Source organism: Bombina bombina, chromosome 2, assembly GCF_027579735.1.
Source record: "Bombina bombina isolate aBomBom1 chromosome 2, aBomBom1.pri, whole genome shotgun sequence".
NCBI lineage: Eukaryota > Metazoa > Chordata > Amphibia > Anura > Bombinatoridae > Bombina > Bombina bombina.
In genome coordinates, this window is record NC_069500.1 from 88,117,337 (window position 1) to 88,141,895 (window position 24,559).

Below are 24,559 nucleotides of genomic sequence, written 5' to 3' on the forward strand. Positions count from 1 at the left end.
TCACTAGTGCCTGTAGATATACACACTCACATATGGAGAGAGAGAATAAGAGAGAGCGAAAAAGAGAGAGAAAGAGAGAGAGAGAGAGAGAGAGAGAAAAAGAGAGAGAGAAAGAGAGAGAGAGAGAAAAAAAAGAGAGCGAGAAAGAGAGAGAAAGAGAGAGAGAGAGAGAAAAAGAGATAGAGAAAAAAAAGAACGAGAGAGAAAAATAAGAGAGAGAGAGAAAAGAGAGAGAAAGAGAGAGAGAGAGAGAGAGAGAGAGAGAGAGAGAGAGAGAGAGAGAGAGAGAGAGAGGGAGAAAGAGAAAAAGAGAGATGGAGAAAGAGAAAAAGAGAGAGAGAAAAAAGAGAGAGAGAGAAAAAAGAGAGAGAGAAAGAGAGAGAAAGAGAGAAAGAAAAAAAGAGAGAGAGAGAGAAAAGAGAGAGAGAAAAGAGAGAGAGAGAGAGAGGGAGAAAGAGAAAAAGAGAGATGGAGAAAGAGAAAAAGAGAGAGAGAGAAAAAAGAGAGAGAGAGAAAGAATAAGGGTTTAGCACTCACGATTTACTTCCTCAGACCAGGGTGCTCGGCAAACCAATCACAGTCCCAAATACAACTGTATATAATCTCATTTAAACCATTTTATTTATAATTTTAGTGTGTTAAAAAAACAAATGTCAAGCTAAAGCCTCTGATTCGTTACCCTCACAACAGATAACTTTTACTGTTACTAGTTACTACACTACAGTCAGCAGTACAAACTTACAGTAGTTCAGGACAGTCAGTTAGATGATGCCAGGCCAGCAATTTTCTTGTCGTCGACAGACAGCAGAGCACTCCCTCCCTTCACTTTCCCGCTATTCTACTCTCTGTGGGCGGCAGCCGGCATCACGTGACGTGGGGGCGTGATATGAGCGTGACAACCTGGGCGTGATGTGAGCGTGCTGCCCCCCCCCCAAACCAGCAATCTGCAAACCGCCATCAAGAAAGGTTGTATGGAGTCTGGAGCAGACCCACAGCACTGTTTTGACTAGACTAGAGACTGGAGTCAGTCAGGGATAGGTGGGAGGGTGTACAATCAACAACAACAGACAATAAAGTCAACACAGCAGCAGTTAGTTACAGTGTACTACTAATTATTGGCTACAATACACAAAGTAAGAAAAAAAAGGTTAAAAGAACTGCATCTGCATTTAATTTTTTTAAAAATAAAAATACACTGACTACACAGGGAGGGTGGCGCCCCTCACTGCAATGGACCTGTAGGCACATGCCTACTGTGCCTAATGGGAAATCCGGCCCGGATGATATTTTGTGTTTAAGAGATACCTAAGTAGTCATCTGCAACACTACAATACCAAAATATACACGCAATAGGTGGGCAGTGCTTGGCGGCCATTTTTGGCTGCTAACAAACATTGAATATTTAAATGTTTCATGTACTTTTTTAAAGCTTATAGATGTGCGACCAGTTGGCAGGATGCTTTTCTGGCATACAACAATAAGTAATCAAAATAAGGTATTGGCTCTAGACTATCCCTTTAACTTGCCGTGTTATTTAGTATCGCAAGTGATTTAAAGGCAGTTAAAAATACAATTTTCCCAGTATCACAAGCCAAGTCTTTTAATAATAGATAACTCATGGAAAAATTAACATCAAAGAAAAGATAGTAGTGCCTGAAACGGCTCAAGGACTGGTGAGAATTCCTGATACATTCCAAGCAGATCTCTGATATGTGTATTAGTGGATCAATTAATCACTGGGGTAATAAATGTTTCAGACCTACAAGATGTTAACCTTTTAGTTATACCATGATGCAGTTAAATTCTTTTAGTAGGTGATGTCAAACTAGAATTTTACTGCATTGGCTATTAAATAGACTCCCTCATACTTAAAGGTACACATAGGTCAAAAATTAAACTTTTATGGCTTAGTTCAGTTTTACTAAATGATCCAATTAACTTGTAACATTTCTGTATAATTTGATTCTAGCAGGAGGAAAATAAAGAAGGACATTACTAAAAAAAAGTAGTACACACTGGAACAATAAAGTATGAAGCCTTTGCTTGGCAGATTGAAATCAAGGCCAGTAAGCACATTAACAGAAAATGCACAATTAATACAATAGCCATAAGTATACAAACAATATATGCAGAATAACACAAGGAAAGCACTTTGCACATGGTAGGGTGCACACTGCTTCAGGAACCACAGTTCATTCAGAGTACTTGCATATTCAGCAGTTAGAATGCAGCGGCAATTAACTTTTAACAAGGCACAAGCACACAGATTTAGGAGGCCCAGTAGAAGCAGAATAACTTGAGTAAGAAGTAGCAATGAACTTTACCAGAGTGCACACAGATTCAATAAAGGTATAGTTTGTACCAGGTGGCAAGGTTAGTCCGCAGCTACATACCAAGGGTTAAATAGTAATTCCCCAACAATAAGAGCAGCAGATCTAGCAAAAAAATTCTTGCACCTGCAATAAAGAAAAAAAAAAAAGACTGTTGTATTTTAAATAGCACTATAGAAACAAAATAATATGTACTGTATTCCAGAAGCCGTACTGCCACTGAAGCAAGATCTTACATTGCTTCTATCATAAAAATGACATCTTTCTCTTTCTATCCTTTGTTAAACTTAAGCTACTTCCATGAGAACATACAGAGGGAAGCTTAGACGCCTGCAGGTGTCTTGAGAACGTTTTTGCAACATTCTGTGGAATTTGGCATCGTAACATGCTATGCGTCACACACAAATTGTGCCGATGCTCTTATATATCAAGAAGCTCCTCAAGGAATATGGACTTTCAGACAATGTGTATTTGCTAACAAACAGGCAACTTTAGATGTTTTTTAAAACATTAAGGCCTAGATTACAAGTGGAGAACAAAAAAATTAGCTCATGTGTAATCCATAGCTTTTCCATAAGGGATTAAATGCTTAGCCTGGGATAACTTCATTACCCCAATAGAGTTTTGAACAAATAAAACACAAACACTGATATAGAAGGTAAAAGACCTGTACGTCCTCAGGGTTTTCAAGCATTGGAAGCGAACGTGATCGCTTCCAGCTGCTTTCATGTTATTGCAGTGATGCCTCGATATTGAGGCATCCTGCAATAACATTTTTTAAGCATCCGATGCAGAGAGAGCCACTCTGTGGCCCTCTCTGCATCGGCCAGCGATGGTGCAGATCGTTGGTGGGTGGGAGCCATAGCAGGGAGGCGGGTGGGCGGCCCATCGCTGTTGCCTTGTCCGGATTCGGTTCCTGAGTGTCCGGTATCGTGCGGGGGAGGAGGGAGGCGGGGATCAGGGAGGTTGGGGGGTAATGGGGGATTCTACACTTATCCTATAATATAAAAGGCCAAGTGTGTTTGTCCGAAGCTGTCATGCGCAGTAGAGACAGCACAAGGACAAACACACCTGGCCTTACCTGACATGCTGTTTGCGGAGAAAGTGGGCATGGCCGGGCGGGAGCGTGGACATGGTCGGGCGTGACCGAACATTGTTGGGGGCGTGGTCGGGCGTGAAAGGGGGCGTGGTAGGGTGTGGTGGGGACGTGGTCGGGTGCAGTTGGGGGCGAGAGAGAGGGGAGAGAATAGAAAGAGACGGTGAGAGACAAAAAGAGATAGGAAAGAGCTAAAGAGAGGGGGAAGAGCAAAAAAGAGGGGAAGTGCAGAAGAGAGGGGGGAGAGAGCAAAATAGAGGGGAAAGAGCAAAAGAGAGGGGAAAGAGCAAAATAGAGGGAAGAGAGAGAAAAAGAGAGGGGGTAGAGAGAAAAAGAGAGGGGGAGAGAGAGCAATAGAGAGGGGGAGAGAGAGAGAAAAAGAGAGGGATAGAGAGAGAGGGCAAAAGAGAGGGGAGAGAGACAGAGCAAAAGAGAGGGGGGGAGAGAGGGGGAGAGAGGGGGGAAAGAGAGAGCAAAAGAGAGGGGGGAGAGAGAGAGCAAAAGAGAAGGATGTAGAGAAAAAGCAAAAGAGAGGGATGGAGAGAAAGAGCAAAAAAAAGGAGAGAGAGACAGAGCAAAAGAGGGGGGAGAGAGAGCGCAAAAGATAGGGGGAAAGAGAGAGCGCAAAAGAGAGGGGAGAGAGAGAGCGCAAAAGAAAGGGGGAGAGAGAGCGCACAAAAGAGAGAGAAACACAAAAGACAGGGGGGAGAGAGAGAGCGTAAAAGAGAGGGGGGAGAGAGAGAGCGCAAAAGAGAGGGGGAGAGAGAGCAAAAGAGAGGGGGGAGAGAAAGCAAAAGAGAGGGGGAGAGAGAGAGCAAAAGAGAGGGGGAGAGAGAGCAAAAGAGAGGTGGAGTGAGAGAGAGTGCAAAAGAGAGTGGGAGAGAGGGAGCAAAAGAGAGGGCGAGAGAGCACACAAGAGAGGGGGAGAGAGAGGAAAAGGGAGGGGGAGAGAGAGAGAGAGCAAAAGAGAGGGGGGAGAGAGCAAAAGAGAGTTAATTAACCCCTTAACTGCTGGCCATAATACACGTGTGGTGTGCAGCAGCATTTTGCAGCCTTCTAATTACCAAAAAGCAATGCCAAAGCCATATATATCTGATATTTCTGAACAAAGGGGATCCTAGAGAAGAATTTACAAACACTTGTGCCTAATTGTACTGTTTGTAAATAATTTCAGTGAGAAACCTAAAATTGTGAAAAAGTTACGTGTGGTGCGCAGCGGTATTTAGTGGTCTTCTAATTACCAGAAAGCAATGCCAAAGTCATATATATCTGCTGTTTCTGAACAAAGGGGATCCCAGAGAAGCATTTACAACCATAATTGCACAAGCTGTTTGTAAATAATTTCAGTGAGAAACCTAAAGTTTGTGAAAAAGCTAACTAATTTTTTTATTTAAACGCATTTGGCTGTGAAATGGTGGCATGAAATATACCAAAATGCACCTAGATCAATACTTTGGGTTGTCTACTAAAAAAAAATGGTTTGAAAAAAACAAAGTGCTACTTGTATTTATTGCCCTATAACTTGCAAAAAAAGCAAAGAACATGTAAACATTGGGTATTTCTAAACTCCGGACAAAATTTAGAAACTATTTAACATGGGTGTTTTTTGGTGGTTGTAGGTGTGCAACAGATTTTGGGGGTCAAAGTTAGAAAAAGTGTGTTTTTTTAATTTTTTTCCTCATATTTTATATATTTTTTTAATAGTAAATTATAAGATATGATGAAAATAATGGTATCTTTAGAAAGTCCATTTAATGGCGAGAAAAAACGGTATATAATATGTTTGGGTACTGTAAATGAGTAAGAGGAAAATTACAGCTAAACACAAACACCACAGAAATGTAAAAATAGCCCTGGTCCCAAACGGTCAACAAATGGAAAAGTGGTCTGGTCACTAATGGGTTTATAATCTTTATTGAAACATATTGGTATAAAACTGCGCAAATGAAAACATAGCAGCATCAAGAAGACATTGTCAGAAAGGCATACAAAGGGTGGCAAGACTCCTGTATATTCGTCCGATTTGATGATATAATAGTCCTTCCATTTCAGAAAGTCTGTATAGCAAACCTCCATTAATGAGAAAGGAATATTTCAATACAATGAGAGAGACTCTATCATTGTCTAAAACTAGCTAACATATGAGTTTGTGCTATATGCTGCTGACTCACTAAACTTTGGTGCAATAACAATTATTTAAAAAAAAAATATGAATCTCCGAATTGAGCTTGATGCAGCTGTTTTTCGTGCAAGCCTTCAGGCTCGCCGGAAACAGGAGTTAAGAAACTGCGGTCTTAAGACCGCTGCTCCTTATCTCGCCCGCCGCCTCTGAGGCGGCGGACAGCAATCCGCCCAATCGTTTACAATTGGGTAGATTGACACCCCCTGCTAGCGGCCAATTGGCCGCGAATCTGCAGGGGGAGGCATTGCACAAGCAGTTCACCAGATAAATAAATGCTGACAGTGTATGCTGTTGGCATTTATCGATGTCTGACAGACATGATCGCTACAACCCCATAGTTGTCACTTAAAAAAAAAATAGTGAGCCAGTATCGTGAGCACTGCATTAGCTCTCCTGGCCTGCCTACACCTAGAGAGGAGCACCCTAGTCCCACACCTAGGGTGGGTTGCTCCTCCCTTCAGACTGACCATCATTCCGCCCAAAGGTTGGTCGAGACCTCCCATGCTAGAGAGTAAAACGGTACTCCAACCCAAAAGGGGCCTCAACACTGTTGGCTGCACAAACCAATTAGCATCAAGAAAGACCAACATCACCATGAATGGTCTTACAAGAGCTAGCTTGAATAAACCCTATTGCAAAAATCTCTAAAGTGTGGTGCTGCTGCTCCTTCCTACAATATTGTCTACTTATGGGGTTGGTGCAGAAACCCCTGCAGCGTGCACCCTAAATTGGATGGTGAGTGCTGGGCCTATCTCTAATTTCTACATAAACCCTATTGCAGCCATGACTTCTGTAGCAACCCTAAGGAAGCCGTACAACTCAAGCCTTCCAATGAACACCCGTGAGGGAAATTGGGCAACCGAAGCAATCTTCAACAGGAATCAGAAAGAGTACTAGAAGCTTCCTGCATTATCTTTTAACTAAGAAGATAAGTCCAACCCTTATATCTGCAACATTGTTACTAATACACCTCAAACACTCCCATACACTATTTTAGTCGTGTTCCAAGCCCATGATGGGCTTTCCTCTATCATTCTTGCACTCCTATTACAAGTCTGGTGCAAATATCTGCATATAAGATAGTGCATGCGCGTTAATTATATCCCTCACATAAAAAATGTCTATGGGGGTGTGCAGTAAAATTTATGTTAGGTAACGCTTGAGTGCTTAGCTGATAGAGCTCAAAAAATCTGCCAAAGTAGATTCCATGCTATACTATTTCAATTCAACGTAAATGGGCATAAAACCCCAAAATTGTATTTCACGTTTCAGATAGAGCAGCGGTCGCCACCAGTATTATAGTAATTGCCAGTAACAGCAGTCGTGGTTAGCTCACAACCATATTGAGAACTTTCTGATATAAACTTAATTTATTACTCCAATGTCTGTCCATGATCATAAGTAGTTTTCAATCATTCCTAATTGGGGAGGTAACTTGGAAGTCTTGTGGTCTCTTTAAAAATAATTATTTTTTTCCCACTTTCTGCCTCTCTGTTTCCAGCTCAAAAGTTGGCACTCATCCGCCATCTGTCATTTGGAAGTATTCTCTCAGTTCTGTCATTCAGTTAGTTAATTCCAAAAAATAATTCTTAAAAATGTGTAAATATATACATAATGTAAAGTTAGCTATGGTTATACTAGTTATGTACAGTATGTGTGTGTGTGTGTGTATATATATATATATATATATATATATATAGCAAAAAGAGGCTGGCACTCACTGGTCTTATATAAAAAAAACTTTACTGTGACGTTTCGGAGATATAGAATCCCCTTCCTCAGAGGAAGGGGATTCTATGGGCTAGATTTATTATAGCTGAGGCGTACAGGGGCGCGTATACGCCTCAGCTCGCCTGTGGTGGGGCGAAGTTACCCGCACTTATTTGGCATTGCACACGAGCGCAATTTTGCGCTCGCGTGCAATCCCGCCCCCTGCCCGCGCACAGCCAATCACTCGCGGGCAGGAGCTGTCTATCTCCTCGGTCGGACTCGACCAAGGAGATTGAATTTTGCCAGTTTAGAGGTGACGTACAGCTTAAGGAAGCAGCGGTCTTGTGACTGCTGCTTGATAAATCACAGCGAGCAAGTTCTTGTGAGAAATTGCTGCCGTAGGGCTGCCGTAGGGGCTTGATAAATCTAGCCCTATATCTCTGAAACGTCACAGTAAAGTGTGTTTTGATATAAGACCAGTGAGTGCCAGCCTCTTTTTACTATTTGTATTCTACCTACCACTAGCACCCTGGCTGTCTGAATTTTGGAAGTGAGAGTGCTCTCCTGCGTGTTTTATATATATATATACATTACAGAGGTTTGTACCTTTTTTAAAAATTCATGTTAGTGGTCCACGAGATTCAAAGTTGTAAGTTTAGTTGTCCCTGAGGTTCGAAAGGTTGGCAACCCCTGAGATAGAGCATACAATTTAATACAACTTTCCAATTTACCTCTATGATCAGATTTTCTTTGTTTTGTCGTGTTATCCTTTGTTGAAAAGCAGGACGGTAAATTCAGAAGTGTGCAAGTGTCTGCAGTACTATGTGACAGCAGTTTCCCCAAAATGTTATACATTAGCAAGAGCACTAGATGGCAGCACTATTTCCTGTCATGTAGTACTAATGTTATACATTAGCAAGAGCACTAGATGGCAGCACTATTTCCTGTCATTCAGTACTAATGTTATACATTAGCAAGAGCACTAGATGGCAGCACTATTTCCTGTCATTCAGTACTAATGTTATACATTAGCAAGAGCACTAGATGGCAGCACTATTTCCAGTCATGTAGTACTAATGTTATACATTAGCAAGAGCACTAGATGGCAGCACTATTTCCTGTCATTCAGTACTAATGTTATACCTTAGCAAGAGCACTAGATGGCAGCACTATTTCCAGTCATGTAGTACTAATGTTATACATTAGCAATAGCACTAGATGGCAGCACTATTTCCTGTCATGTAGTACTAATGTTATACATTAGCAAGAGCACTAGATGGCAGCACTATTTCCTGTCATGTAGTACTAATGTTATACATTAGCAAGAGCACTAGATGGCAGCACTATTTCCTGTCATGTAGTGCTAATGTTATACATTAGCAAGAGCACTAGATGGCAGCACTATTTCCTGTCATTCAGTACTAATGTTATACATTAGCAAGAACACTAGATGGCAGCACTATTTCCTGTCATGTAGTACTAATGTTATACATTAGCAAGAGCACTAGATGGCAGCACTATTTCCTGTCATGTAGTACTAATGTTATACATCAGCAATAGCACTAGATGGCAGCACTATTTCCTGTCATGTAGTACTAATGTTATACATTAGCAAGAGCACTAGATGGCAGCACTATTTCCTGTCATGTAGTACTGTTATACATTAGCAAGAGCACTAGATGGCAGCACTATTTCCTGTCATGTAGTACTAATATTATACATTAGCAAGAGCACTAGATGGCAGCACTATTTCCTGTCATTGTAGTACTGTTATACATTAGCAAGAGCACTAGATGGCAGCACTATTTCCTGTCATGTAGTACTAATGTTATACATTAGCAAGAGCACTAGATGGCAGCACTATTTCCTGTCATGTAGTGCTAATGTTATACATTAGCAAGAGCACTAGATGGCAGCACTATTTCCTGTCATTCAGTACTAATGTTATACATTAGCAAGAACACTAGATGGCAGCACTAATTCCAGTCATGTAGTACTAATGTTATACATTAGCAAGAGCACTAGATGGCAGCACTATTTCCTGTCATGTAGTACTAATGTTATACATTAGCAAGAGCACTAGATGGCAGCAGTATTTCCAGTCATGTAGTACTAATGTTATACATTAGCAAGAGCACTAGATGGCAGCACTATTTCCTGTCATGTAGTACTAATGTTATACATTAGCAAGAGCACTAGATGGCAGCACTATTTCCTGTCATGTAGTACTAATGTTATACATTAGCAAGAGCACTAGATGGCAGCACTATTTCCTGTCATGTAGTACTAATGTTATACATTAGCAAGAGCACTAGATGGCAGCACTAATTCCTGTCATTCAGTACTAATGTTATACATTAGCAAGAGCACTAGATGGCAGCACTATTTCCTGTCATGTAGTACTAATGTTATACATTAGCAAGAGCACTAGATGGCAGCACTAATTCCAGTCATCTAGTGTTTCAGACATGTGTACGCTACCTATCTAGATATTCACTTCAACTAAGAATAACAAAAGAACAAAGCAACTTTTGATAATAGAAATAAATTGGAAACTTTTTTAAAATTGGATTCTATATCTGAACCGTAAAAGAAAAAAATTGGGTTTCATGTCCCTTTAAAGAGCCATTATGGTTCTAAAATGTCATATTCTATTTAATTAGAGTATGTAATTGTATCACTAGCCACACTACAAAGCTGTGCTTAACACCCTCAATAGAGGCTAATGCATATTTTTTTTTTTTTTTTTTTTTTTTTTAATTTATTTTTATTGAGGGTAATAAAGTATACAACATACAGGTTACTCAATGAAACATATACACATATAACGACTAACATGGAAATCTCACAGTATAGTAGGCAAACTGGGGAGCAACCTCTCCGCCACCCTCTATTTTTGTCCCTCCATAATTGCTCAGGCCGCTTTTGGACCCTTGATTACACATCACACTAACTGAGGGGTTTAGCAGGTTATAGACCACTTTTGGGCCTATAGATATCTATCACATAGAATACACAGAAGCAATTATACAAGTCGGGCATAACTGGTAATTAGGTAACATTAGGTAGGTATCTAAGGTCACTACACGGAATCACATTAAGCCCTTATAGATTTCAGTTTATAGGGGGACTTAGTTATACAGATCATATAATAACAAAAAATTAAATGACCCCACAGAAGATTTGCTAAGGATCAGCTGTAATATGTCTAATAAGAACTCACACATGCTTTAGTTAAATACACTTTGACAGGGAGTTATATACAAAAGACCAGGACCTCCCCCACCGCTAAAGTGGGATTTAGACAATGCTATCCAGAGGCATACTCATGTAGGTTATCCAGAACTGTCTAGTAATTATTACACACAATTGTGGTGCATTAAACATTGCACAATTACCTATTTTAGACAACAAAAATGATTATAATACTATCATGTGAAAAACATTATACATTCACAAAGTACAGTAGCTAATTTGTTATGATCTGAAAATCCTCACAGGAAGCTCATCCAGGACTGTCTAGTGATCATTACACACAGCCGTGGTGCACTAAACACTTCACATTTAGATATTTGAGGTAATATAAACTATTGTATTACTATCATGTGATAAACATCATACATTCACAAAGTACAGTAACTGATTTGATATGCTCTGAAAATCCTCTCAGGAAACCATTTGAGTGTCCCATAAGTCCAATGTCCTTAAAATCTTTGCTAGGTGGATATTCAGGCCTAAAGGCCGTTGCTTAGCCGTATCTTTAACCGTTTTAGGGCAGGAGCAAAGTCTTTACACAGGTACTGATTTAGGGCATATGTTTCAACAAAGAAGGGGGGGGGGAGGGGGGAATGGGATGGGGGAACGGAGCGAGACGTCAGAAGTTCCCAGAAGTAACACATTAGAGACTCCAAGGGTGCTGGGTTTGTTATCTATCTATTGACACTATATCATTGATTAGATTAACTTACGAACAGTGTATAATTGGATCCTCATACAGTTATAAATTGCCAAATCCAAGCATGGAAAAGCTCTAACACTCAAAATGATACTACTCAGCCCTAATCCACACCTTGGTCAGTAAAAAATGCATTAATACTTCACCACACAAGCGAATGAGACAGACCCTACATGCAAACCCACATATTTCTCTATAAAGAATTTGTTATAAATGCAGTATATTACAGCAAACAGCTATAGGCTTGTCATGCGTCTCCAGATAAAACAGAACACAGGGTAAGGAAATAAAGAAAAACAAATACTGTTACATCACAAACATTTACATTTGTGTAGATACACACAGGAGCAAGAAAAAGGTAAAACAGATTTGTGTGCTGTGCGGAGTGTAGCAGTGGGAATCCCCAAGATGTTTGGCAGTCTTGATGGGTGTAGTACACCCAAAATCGCCTCTCCCCAAGCGCTCCCCCTAACCAATACCTGCTTTGATTGACTGCATCAGACTAAACATGGCTCGTAAACCGGAACAGAGATCCAAAGGGGAGTAATGACCCATAGCCTGATACTGCCATAGTGACTGGCGGTGTTCCCAGCAAGGAGGCTGTGGTAAGCCTGTAAAGCTGTTGACAATGAAGAGCGTGTTGGGGATGACATGAACACTGCCGCGCCCTGAGGTGCTGGGCTCTATGCGCGGGTGGTCAATCTGTATTCTCTTCCATGTAGACAGTCTGCTTGAAGCAGCAGAGGAAAAGTGAGGCTCCATCTCAAGGCTTGCATCTGCTGCTGTCAATGGCGAGGAGCGCGCCTGGAGAGCTGCAGGCACCTTGTTGCTTTGCGGCTCCTGTATTTCTATGTACTTCTCTACAGCATTGTCGCCACGTGTACGAGCCGCTTGTATTGTGCCTATAAGGGCATCAAGCCTCTCGCACATCTTCTTCCCATATTTCTCCAGTAAATCCTTGAGACCCATATAAAGCACTTGGTTCCTCATGTTGGGCAGCAGTGCATCCTGACATCCAGTAGACATTATAATACGGCCTGGAAGATTATTAGGTGCTGCTAACTGTTGCCGTTCTTTTCCCCGCTAAGTGTCTGCTGTGCTGTTCTTGTAAGCTTGTGTGCTAGCCTTGTGCAATTTGCAGCTTGATTGCTATTACTGTCCTAGAGAGACAGATATCACAAATATAAAAATTGCTAGGTCTCTGCAGGAGTATAATAGTCTTTTTGAACTTAAAGATGGCGATTTTCCCGCCTCTACAATCCTGCAGACTCAGTCTCCTCAGTATATCCCAATAATTTCTACTTTAAATATAAAGCCAGGGAGCAGAGAAAAAAAAAAAAGCTTATTTTATGTAGGCTAAAGTCCGGAGTGTGCTCTTCCCACTTATGCTTTTATGAATTGTTTAGCTCCTACCTCCGGTTCAGATGTAGGCCGCAGCCGCGGTCTTTCCTGATTAGGCTCTGGAAGTGCTTGCACCAAATGTTTTTGTCTCGACTCTGGGACACAAATCAGGTCCAATATCGTTTGAGCCTGTGTCCTGCTTAAGTTTGCTGCTGTTTGCTGTTATCTGTCGGCAATAATATGAGGTTTGAGAGGGTTTTAATCAATTTTTGTGCTGGAGCTCTATCTGAACACCAGGTTAATGCATATTTAAAGTACCACTCGAGCCCTGCAGAGCACTGCCGGTCCCGAGCAGAAATGGTCGCTGTCATAATTTAACTTAAATTCTTTATTTCCATAACATTTTTTAAGTGTTTTGTTATACAAACTAGCAAACACTAATCGTTTACTTCAGGTCTCAAAAGCCTCTTATCACATGCTTTTTTATTTGCTTTTTGCAACAGGAGACTTCTAGTTCACGTGAGCAATATAGATAACATTGTGCTCATGCCCAAGGAGTTATTTAAGATTTAGCACAACACAGTACTAAATGCAAGACAATAGATAATAAATAAAAAGTCATGTGATCAGGGGGCTGTCAGAAGAAGCTTAGATACAAGGTAATCACAGAGGTAAAAAGTTTATTAATAGAACTGTATTGATTATACAAAATTGTGGAATGGGTAATAAAGGGATTATCTATCTTTTTAAACAATAACGATTCTGGTGTAGACTGTTCCTTTAAGGAAAAATGCTTCTAGTGAAACCAAGATAGCTTCAATGCATTTGTCAATGAACAGTAGTAAACTGTGTAGGTGGGCGCTCATAACCTACCGGTGTATGCTCTACAGGTCACATGTTCTATAATGGTTCACACTAAACCAGTGATAGCTTTTACTAGAAGCATTTTTTCTTAATAAAGTATATTACAAACATTTTTACTAATCTAAATTTCAGTTGCCATGGAAATGCCCAATTATTTTACGTTTAATGAAGCACACTGTGTTGTATGTTATCATACAAAGTCTCATATATAAATAGTTATTTGCAATCTGTTACTAGAATGCCCGACACACTATTGTACTAAAGAGACTGCAAAGACAAATTCAATTTTCATATTTCAGAGCATGCTATTTTAAACAAACGACCATTTTATTATTTTATCAAGTTTGCTTTAGTCTCTTGGTATCCTTTGTTGAAGAGTAAGTTTAGGAGCAGAAATAAACTATTGGGAGCTAGATTAACACATCTGGTGAGCTAATGACAAGAGGCGTGTATGTGCAGCCACCTATCACCAGCTAGTTCCCAGTAGTGTTCTGGGCTCCTGCGCCTACCTAGGCATGCTCTCCAAAAGAGAGAATTTTCCACATATTTTTTTTTAATTTTATAATCTTTATTGAAACATATTGTTATACAACGGCGCAAAAGAAAACATAGCAACATCAAATAGACATTGGGGCCGAATTATCAAGCTCCGAATGGAGCTTGATGCCCCTTGTTTAGGCTCGCCGGAAACAGAAGTTATGAAGGTCTAAAGACCGTTGCTTCATAACTTGTCTGCCTGCTCTGAGGCCACGGACAGAAATACGATCGGGTTGATTGATACCCCCTGCTAGCGGCCGATTGGCCGTGAATCTGCAGGGGGCGGCATTGCACTAGCAGTTCACAAGAACTGCTGATGCAATGATAAATGCCAATAGCGTATGCATCGTATCATGTCCGCTCGCACATTAATAAATAGGCCCCATTGTCAGAAAGGCATACAAAGGGTGTCAAGGTGACTCAGACTCCCGTATATTTAAGTCCAGTTTGATGATATAATAGCCCTTCTGTTTCAGTAAGTCTGTATAGCAAACGTCCATTAAAGGGACAGTCAACACCAGAATTTTTGTTGTTTAAAAAGAAAGATAATCCCTTTATTACCCATTCCCCAGTTTTGCATAACCAACAGAGTTATAATAATACACATTTTACCTCTGTTATTATCTTGTATCTAAGCTTCTGCTGACTGCCCCCTTATTTCAGTTCTTTTGACAGACATGCAGTTTAGCCAATCAGTGCTCATTCCTAGGTCACTTTACGTGCATGAGCTCAATGTTATCTATATGAAACATGTGAACTAATGCCCTCTAGTGGTCAAAATGTATTCAGATTAGAGGCAGTCTTCAAGGTCTAATAAATTAGCATATGAACCTCCTAGTTTTAGCTTTCAACTAAGAATACCAAAGGAACAAAGCAAAATTGGTGATAAAAGTAAATTGGGAAGTTGTTTAAAATTGCATGCCCTATTTAAAACATGAAAGTTTTTTTTTGACTTGACTGTCCCTTTAATGAGAAAGGAATATTTCAATACAATGAGAGAGACTCTATCATTGGCTAAAACTAGCTAACATAAGAGCTTGTGCTATATGCTGCCGACTCACTCAACTTATTTTTGGGGTAATAATGATTATTTTAAAAACAAAATAATGAATCTCTTGAAAACAGAAGTCAGAAATGATTAAGATATATTCGTCACTTTAAAAAAAAAAAAAAAATAGTGAACGAGCATCGTGAGCACTGCATGAGCATTTGTATAACAACACTCCAAAAGCCTATCTCAGTATGCTCTCATGGTAAGCAGTTACTCTTTAACAAAGGACACCATGAGAAAGAAGTTTGTTTACAGAAGTAAACAAGACATTTTTTTTTTTCTTTTTAATTGTACACTCTTTCTTAATCATGAAAGTTTCATTTTGGCTTCCCTGCCCCTTTAGCTCTTTAACTGCTGAGCCATTTCCACCCCTGTGCTGAGCTGTTTTGCAGTTTTTTTAGATGCTTCTCACATTTAAGACCTTTCTAAGACCATTTTTCAGTGAGACACAAACACATATTATGGGGGCATATGTATCAATGTGCGAGCGGACATGATACGAAGTAGCGTATCATGTCTGCTGCACATCGCTACACACCGATAAATGCCAACAGCAAACGCTGTCGGCATTTATCATTGCACCAGCAGTTCTTTTAAACTGCTGGTGCAATGCCGCCCCCTGCAGATTCGCAGTAGGGGGTGCCAATCAACCTGATCGTATTTGTACTGGTTGATTTCGGTCCGCCGCCTCAGAGCAGGCAGTTATGGAGCAGCGGTCTTTAGACTGCTGCTTTCTTAACTTCTGTTTCTGGCGAGCCTTTAGGGGCCTCAAACTTCATACAGAGCTTGATAAATATGCCCCTATATATCTTTTTTCAGGAGACCCAGCAGATTCAAACTATACCATTATTGTATGTATATTCATGATATGTGAGAAACCTGGAACAAAAGGTGTGAACAAAATACCTTTTTAACCCCTCCACACCGTTAGGACGTTTTATGCCACCCTAACTGCGCTGGGCTTTAGTGCCGTTAGGACGGCATGGAACTTCCTAACTGTTCAGCTGTCCTGAATCCTTCGCCACTTGCTATATGGCATCGTGGGTTTGGGGGCCTGCCTAGCATCATAAGCACTGCCCCCTGACCTGATCCCATCATTGAAAATAAATTCATGCGATTGCATGAATTCAATTTTTACTCATTTGTTGACAAATGAGTCCTGGCAGGAAGGTGTTAAATATCATTTTAATAGACAAGCTTTAAGGAATATTGTTTGTACTTTTTCTCACGAAAATCTATAGTAAAAAGAAGGAGTTATCTTTGTATAAATAAGAACTTTTCAGAATAGTTAAGTAATATTGATTTGCAGATAGTGAGGCCCATTTATCATGCTCCGAACAGAGCTTGTGGGCCCGTGTTTCTGGCGATTCTTCAGACTCGCCAGAAACGCAAGTTATGGAGCAGCGTTCTAAAGACCGCTGCTCCATAACCCTGTCCGCCTGCTCTGATGAGGCGGACAGAGATCGCCACAATTCAACCCGATCGAGTACGATCAGGTTGATTGACACCCCCTGCTGGCGGCCGATTGGCTGCGAGTCTGCAGGGGTGGCGTTGCACCAGCAGCTCACAAGAGTTGCTGGTGCAATGCTGAATACGGAGAGCGTATTGCTCTCCTCATTCAGCGATGTCTGTCGGACCTGATCCGCACTGTCGGATCAGGTCCGACTGACATTTGATAAATAGGCCTCATTGGCTCCTATAAAACTCTATGCAAATAAATGCACATTTATTAGAGCAAAATTATCTCTATTACACAGTGATCACCTGGCTATTAAAAATTATATAGGGCTCTAATTTAAGAGGGGTTTCTAGGCTTTATAAAAGGGGTCTTGGGGTCTCTTTTTTAATGGCCTGTTATAAGGGTATATATGTGTAAAGTGCTTTAACATTTTTTATTTTTTTAGTGCTTAAACATTAACCCAAAGACAACCACTTTTTGAAAGAGCAATTAGCTTTGGGTCTTGGAGGTTTCTAGGGCTTAAGAGAGCTGAGATTGAGGGTTTTGAATACAAACTTCAGATAGAGCATGCAATTTTAAGCAACTTTCTAATTTACTCCTATTATCAATTTTTCCTCGTTCTATTGATATCTTTATTTGAAAAAGAAGGCATCTAAGCTAAGGAGCCAGCAAATGTTTGGTTCAGACCTCTGGACAGCACCTTTTTATTGGTGGATGAATTTATCCACCAATCAGCAAGAACAACCCAGGTTGTTCACCAAAAATGGGCCGACATCTAAACTTACATTCTTGCTTTTCAAATAAAGATACCAAGAGAATGAAGAAAATTTGATAATAGGAGTAAATTAGAAAGTTGCTTAAAATTGCATGCTCTATCTGAATCACGAAAGAAAAAAATGTATGTTCAGTGTCCCTTAAAACCCTGATATCATTCCTAGCACTTCTGGGTTTTTCGGGCATGTGTGTGGTGGTGACCCTGGTATTGCCGGATTCCCCAGGTGTTGCTGGAGCTCTAGACCAGTGATTTTTAACCTTTTTTTTGCCGTGGCACACTTTTTTACATTAAAAAATCCTGTGGCACACCACTATCCCAAAATTTTTAAAAAAATCACACATTGTAGCCTAATACAGCATATATATATATATATATATATATATATATATACACATACACACAAACACACACATACTGTATGTATTGTGCTGTTATGCCATGCCTCCTACAAACTACCCCTGCACTGGGAGTAAAAAACAAGCAAAGTTTAAAAAATGTCACACTGTTGTCAGTCTTCCGTGGCACACCTGAGGATCTCTCACGGCACACTAGTGTGCCACGGCACACTGGTTGAAAAACACTGCTCTAGACCACCAGAGATGCAGGGTAAGTGCAGGGGAGGCTGTGATGCGCTCCGAAAGTGGCCCTTCCCTGGATGACGACACATGGTCGTCATCAATGCTAAATACAAGGGGTTCAGTATGTTATAACATGCATTAAAGCGTGTATTTGTTCATTAAAATTTCCCTTTAAGAGTTACCTGAAGGTCAAAATATCCAGCAAAAATGTAATAAGTTTGAAAAATAATCAGTCAGCGATCTGCAGGACTAGAGCAGGCATCAAATCCGACATCTAATGCATGAATTCAGTAGAAAGATTTCTGCTTGAGGAAGTTAATATAGATACTGAGGTAAGTGAACAGAATTTTAACTAAAAAGAGAGTCTAATTCTAAGGGGAAATAACATATTCAGCAGATGTAATTTTTTGTTGTTGAAAACTGTTAATAGCTGTATAAGAAAACACTAACAGGATGTTCCTTTTGTTCTGAAGGTTAATGCAAATGATAAATATCTGTGTCAGCTGCATATGGATACAAATATAAGACACAATACACAGAAGAATATGAACTACACAAAATCATATCTCTCTGTCTGTCTCTTTCTCTCTGTCTGTCTCTTTTTCTCTCATTATATAGACATAGAAATATAAACCTCGGATTTAAATGCACTGCCTTCTAATCTCAATGGTATCCGGAGCATGGTTGGTACATATGCTTTAAAATGTATCACAAAAGCAGTGAAACTGCAAAACAATGCACATTTTGCTTAACAATTCAGTTCTAAATTCTTTTAAAACATTTATTATGCAAGTAGATATTTTGTAATACAGGGATTCATTTCTGATGCAAATATGTAAATAGTGACGTTTCCTCCCCTTTAAGGTCACTTTTTATATCTGCAATTGAGCACTACATTGCAAAATATCGATATACAAATTAATAGTTTTTAAAAGCATTCTAAGCTGCCATTTTATTATTAACATTTACATTGTTTTACAGTCCAGGGATACACTACTTCAAAAGCCTTTTTTGAGTATCATCTATTTTACTGTGATCAGATAGGAACAGGTAAAAATTAGATTCTGAACATCCTCTGCAGCATGTAGAAGGGTCAAAGCTCTGAATTGCACTGGGGGCAATGAAAAAAATAAAATTTCAGAATATAATTACAGAAAAAGCAGGGAAACATAAATAATGAAATACCCTGCAACATTTTCTTTTTGACTATGCATAATAAAATACATAGGGGTCTATTTATCGTACCGGGGGGAACAAGGTTCCCAGAAAGGAATCTGTCCCCTAGCATTGCGGCCTAGCAAGCAACATGTGCTGCCCACTTTTATCACTGCATGAATAAGTGATCATGCAGCCACGCTCCCTGCTCATGCACAACCAATCTCACCAGAGAAGGGCCTGTCAGTCATCCTGGTTAGGTCTGTCTAGGGCTATTAAACTGCATCCACAGATTATTAAATGGAGCCCTTCCCAGAGAATTTAGTTTGTAGGTAAATTTTTCTTAAAAGCTCTTTGCTTTTGAGATGTGTTTTATCACTGCCTTTACTCACTTTTCAAGCACTATGAGAAACATTGATCAAAATCAGATTTGCATAAGCAAATACGTTTAACCTTTTATTCTATCGTTCATGCTTATCTAACAAACCAAATAGATAAACCAACCCAAACCTACCCAACCCTTACAATAAACACACAACACCACCGATGGCCCTTTTATTGAACCAAGTTATAAGGCAAAATAACTAAATTAACTTATTAAAGTTTTTGGAATGAAATCCAAAGAGGGTGGGCAGCAACCAAGCTCCCTAAATGCAACCCCAAATTCTAAAGGTTAGCGGCCTACCCAGATGTTAACTTCAGACTATATTCCCCTGGGGTTCGCAGGACAACCGACCTGTGGGGAGGGGCACCCCATGCTGCGACCTGCGGTATCGTGCCACAGGTATTGGCCTGACCTACACTCCTTCAGGACTCCAGTCTTAGTACAGTTCGCAACTACCGCCTACAGTCAGGGGAAATTACACACTCAAACCTTAAGGGACCTCATCGTTGTGAGCATTACAACGGCCCTGGACTTACAAGTGCGAGTCCAAATAAACCAGCTCCCACCAAAAGCGATTACAGTAGCTCTATAGAAGCTTTGAACAAACTTGGTGCTGGCACCAAACCTGTAAAAAAAATAAAAGGGAAAGGGAGGGAGGGAAACTGAAACTATGATCAAGAACCAAAGAGGAAACTGAAGATTGTGCACCCTTATTTAAAGTAAGGCCATAAGCTTTCCAATTATACTGCAAAAAGCAACAACATTGCCATTGCATTCATACCCCCAGAAGGTTAACCTTACATGCACACAAGGTGCCCTATACTATCAATTTATAAATCCTTTAAAAAAAGTCTTACTGCACTAGTCCACTGCAGGCATTGCAAGTTGACATTTCTGACCGTTTGCTGTAAGGCTATTTACAAATGTATAACTGTCCATTATTTGGCAAGTACATCATCTGGTGAAACTGTGACTGTCTTTTTTACCTGTATAGCAAACACACAAAGCTCATCTCAGTTAGCGCAACCACTGGAGCATTTCCATGAAAAATGAATATATCTACTAACAAGAGAGGAAGACAATTTGTATCACAAAATAGACATTTACTGTATATGCATCACTAAAATTCTCAGTTTTAAATGTTAGAATATTTGTTTCTCAAACTACGCAAAAGCCTATTAAAAATACCATTATTTTCCCAGATATTTTACGTTACACTTCAAATACATCCATTATCTGAACTACCCAAATGCTTCAAACTATTGTAACTTTATTTGTTGTACAAATACAAAATAATGCACATGCTAGTTTTTAATTTATATTAATACATTTACTAAGTTTTTAGTGCTTTGGCTTTCCTTTCTCTTAGTATTTGCAAGCTGTTTTTGTTTTTTTTGTGTTTAGTTATATTGGTCGTATAACATTGTTCCCAAAATACTATGGTCACCCAAGATAGGCAAAGCTTAACACTAACATTTTCCTTGTTAAAATTTTTTACAAAATAAAATTTGCCTCTCTGACTCTGACTCAACTTTTAAAAAGCTAAAAAAAATATATTCCTGAGAAAGCAGATCACTTTCATTTTCAATTAAAAATAGAGGAGGCGACATATTTTAAAATGCTTGAGCGCAAGGGGCCGAATTATCAAAGTGCGAGCATAAGCTGTCAGCATTTATCATTGAGCAAGCATTTATAATGAAATGCTTGTGCAATGTCGCCTCCTGCACATTCGTGGCCGATCAAGCAGGGGGTGTCAATCAACTCGATTGTATCCGATCGGGCTGATTGCTGTCCGCCGCCTCAGAGGTGGCGGATGAGTTAAGGAACAGCGGTAACAGGTGCATTCGACTGAATACGGGGCTTGTTAAATTGGCCCCAAAGTGTTTATTTTAACATTTTTATTGAAATACCCTTTGTGTAGCCTGATATACAATGATTAGAGGTTATTTGTTTATGTGTGATATTTTTTGCCAGAGTTGTCTCTAGCTAATCTCAGCCACTGGACTGGATACCACTGTACTTTAGCACATGTTATATTATACTCATTCACTATATGAGAATCTGTATGTATTTACTTAGATTCATTATTTATTAACAGTAGTTGTTATCCTATTGGAACACGCTTTTGCACACAGACAGCCTTGATTGGCTGAGTATAGGGGGAGGGTTTCACAGACCTATATAAGTTTGGTTTGTACACATGTTGTTTTGTCAGAGGAAGGGACTGTGTTTGGTCCCAAAACGTCACTAATAAAGATTTCTTTGCCACAGATGTCTGAAGACCAGTGAGTGCTTAATTTGAAACTTTATTCAAGGACTACTATAGCACGCTGGCGGTTGCAGTTGGATGGTGAGAGTGCATTTTATGATATCATCTTACATTTATATATATATTTATATATATATATATATATATATATATATATACTGTATATATATATATATATATATATATATATATATATATATATATATATATATATATATATATATATATATATATATATATATATATATATATAAAAATATATATATTAAATGGGAAAGTGGATTTTTTCTTTGTGACTCTGGACCTATGTTTGGACAAGCCTGGTTTACAAACATTCAGAAACGGACATTCATTGTAAATACAAGTTTTAGCCAAATTGGATCATGAATTTGAAAAATATGTGGCTGTTCAATCTAATATTAAGGAACATGATTGCTTTTCCAGAGATGTTAATGTGCTGAGTATATTAATTTAAAATATTTAGGTGCATGCTTTATTTAAATATAAAACTTTGATGTCCCTTTTAAGAATCTTTTTTAATATTAGACTGCATGGCTATAGGATAAGGAAAATGACAAGCTCATTTAATTACAATAAGTAACCATGGCCAAGTACATAAATGAATCACTATACGTATTCTCAGAAGTGTATAATACGGCTGAATCACCATAGCACAGCTCTATCCATCAGCAAATCTGTTTCATATTTAGGAGCCAGGGAGAATATTTAGGAGCCAGACATACGTTTAGGAGTCAGACAGTGGTATTTGTATATAGATATATGGAATATAACCCCCAAAGTTAGGAGCCAGGGGTAAAATTCTAGTAGCCAAAATACTGGATTTGTCAAGCCCTACGCTAAAAAATGAGTAATGCATTAACAGCTTCTCTATTCAATTACAATAGACCTCAGATTAAAATTTAGCAGTTTGGTTAATGTCTTTTTAACTGAGCCCAAAATATATAGAAAAAAAGCTCACTTCAAATTCATACATGTGGCAAAGGATTATCTGCAGCCCTATTTAACAAGGAGATAATGCCATTACTATACTAGTACAAACACTCTATCAATACCACATTATAATCTTAAACAGAGGATAATATGTAAATAACCTGTAAGGGAGCACACATTACAAGAATTACTCACATAGAGTATAGGCTTGCTCATATGAGTTAAAGCACATATAAATGGACCTAGTAGGAATTATCCTACAAAAATGTTATTAAGGGACAGTCAACACCAGAATTGTCCAAAACACGAAGTTATCCAAACCAATAAAAATTATTCCTATTCTAATACCCTGTTTAAAAAAAATCCCACCCCAAAATAAAAACCCCTAATCTATAATAAACTACCAAGTTTGCCCTAAAGAAATCAGCTCTTTTTCTACAAAAGAAAAACAAACACCCCCTAACATTATACAAAACCTAATCTACCCATTGCCATGAAAAGGGCATTTGTATGGGCATTGCATTCAGCTCTTTTGCTGCCCATTAAAAATAAAAAAATGACTATTTAAAAAAAAAAAAAAAAAACACCCCAAAGATAAAAATAAAAATTACACAAAATAATAAACGAATTATCCTAAATAATAAAAATTATTCCTATCCAAAAACTTGTTTTAAAAAAAACACCCCAAAATAAAAGAACCCTAATCTATAATAAACTACCAATAGCCCTTAAAAGGGCATTTTGTAGGGCATTGCCCTAAAGAAATCAGCTCTTTTTCTAACAAATAAAAACAAACACCACCTAACATTACAAACCCCACTGCGGAAGCGGAGCGGTCGATGCGCGGAGGCGGAGGTCCAGAAGAAGGTCCAAGGTGGAGGTCCAGGTGAAGGTCCAAGGCGGAGGTCCAGGTGGAAGTCCAAGGCGGAGGTCCAGGCGAGGAGGTCCAGAAGCACTGATTCGAATCAGCTAATAGGAATGAGAGTTGCTTAAATCCTATTGGCTGATTTGAACAGCCAATAGGATTTTAGCAGCCCTAATTCCTATCGGCTGATTTAATGTTTTCAGCTAATAGGAATGCAATGATACCCCCAGTATAAAAGGGGTACCTTGCATTTGAATCCTCAGCAAGCGGCGGACATTTGCATGAAGAGGACCGCCACGTAGGATCGATGGACCTCAGTCTGGACCTCCAACTTGGACCTCAGCCTGGACCACCGCCTTGGACCTTCACCTGGACCTCCACCTTGGACCTTCGCCTGGACCTCCGCTCATAGACTGCTCAGCCTCCACAGGAATAAAGAAGATGCCGGTCCTGCAATGGATGAAGATGGATCCGCCTGGATGAAGATGGAACTGCTGGGATGAAGATCGTCAAGCCGAACTTCAGCAACTGTGAGTACCTAAAGAGGGGTTAGTGTTAGGTTTTTTTAAGATTTTTTTGGGTGGGTTTTTTTTTTAGATTAGGGTTTGGGCTTGTCTTAAAAGAACTGAATGCCCTTTTAAGGGCAATGCCCATACAAATGCCCTTTTCAGGGCAATGGGTAGCTTAGGTTTTTTATTTTGGAGGTTTACTTGGGTGGTCGGTTTTACTGTTGGGGGGTCTTTGTATTTTTTTACAGGGAAAAGAGCTGATTACTTTAGGGCAATGCCCTACAAAAGGCCCTTTTAAGGACTATTGGTAGCTTATTGTAGGCTAGGTTTTTTTTTAGTTTTTTTTTGGGGGGGGCTTTTTATTTTGATAGGGCTATTAGATTAGGTGTAGTTGTTTTTATTTTGGATAATTTTTTGTTATTTTTTGTAATTTAGTATTTTTTTATTTTTTGTAATTTAGTATTTTTAATTTTTTATAACTGTAGATTCAATTTTTTTAGTAGGGTTAGGTTTTTTAATGTGTAATTTAATTAATTTAATTTGTAGT

At 39.3% G+C, this 24,559-nt stretch overlaps 1 protein-coding gene across 2 annotated transcripts in view; it reads right to left on the reverse strand.

Annotated features, from left to right (window-relative positions):
* Positions 1-24,559, reverse strand: part of ALPK2 (alpha kinase 2) — a 216,542-nt gene that overhangs the window by 178,433 nt on the left and 13,550 nt on the right. Inside the window, exon 1 of one of the 2 annotated variants that reach the window (XM_053701165.1) lies at positions 2,394-2,437. The exons of the other annotated variant lie outside the window; for it this stretch is intronic. The gene's annotated coding sequence lies outside the window, so the exon portion shown is untranslated. Of the gene's footprint in view, positions 1-2,393; positions 2,438-24,559 lie in introns of those variants that run through there. 2 annotated transcript variants of the gene reach the window in all.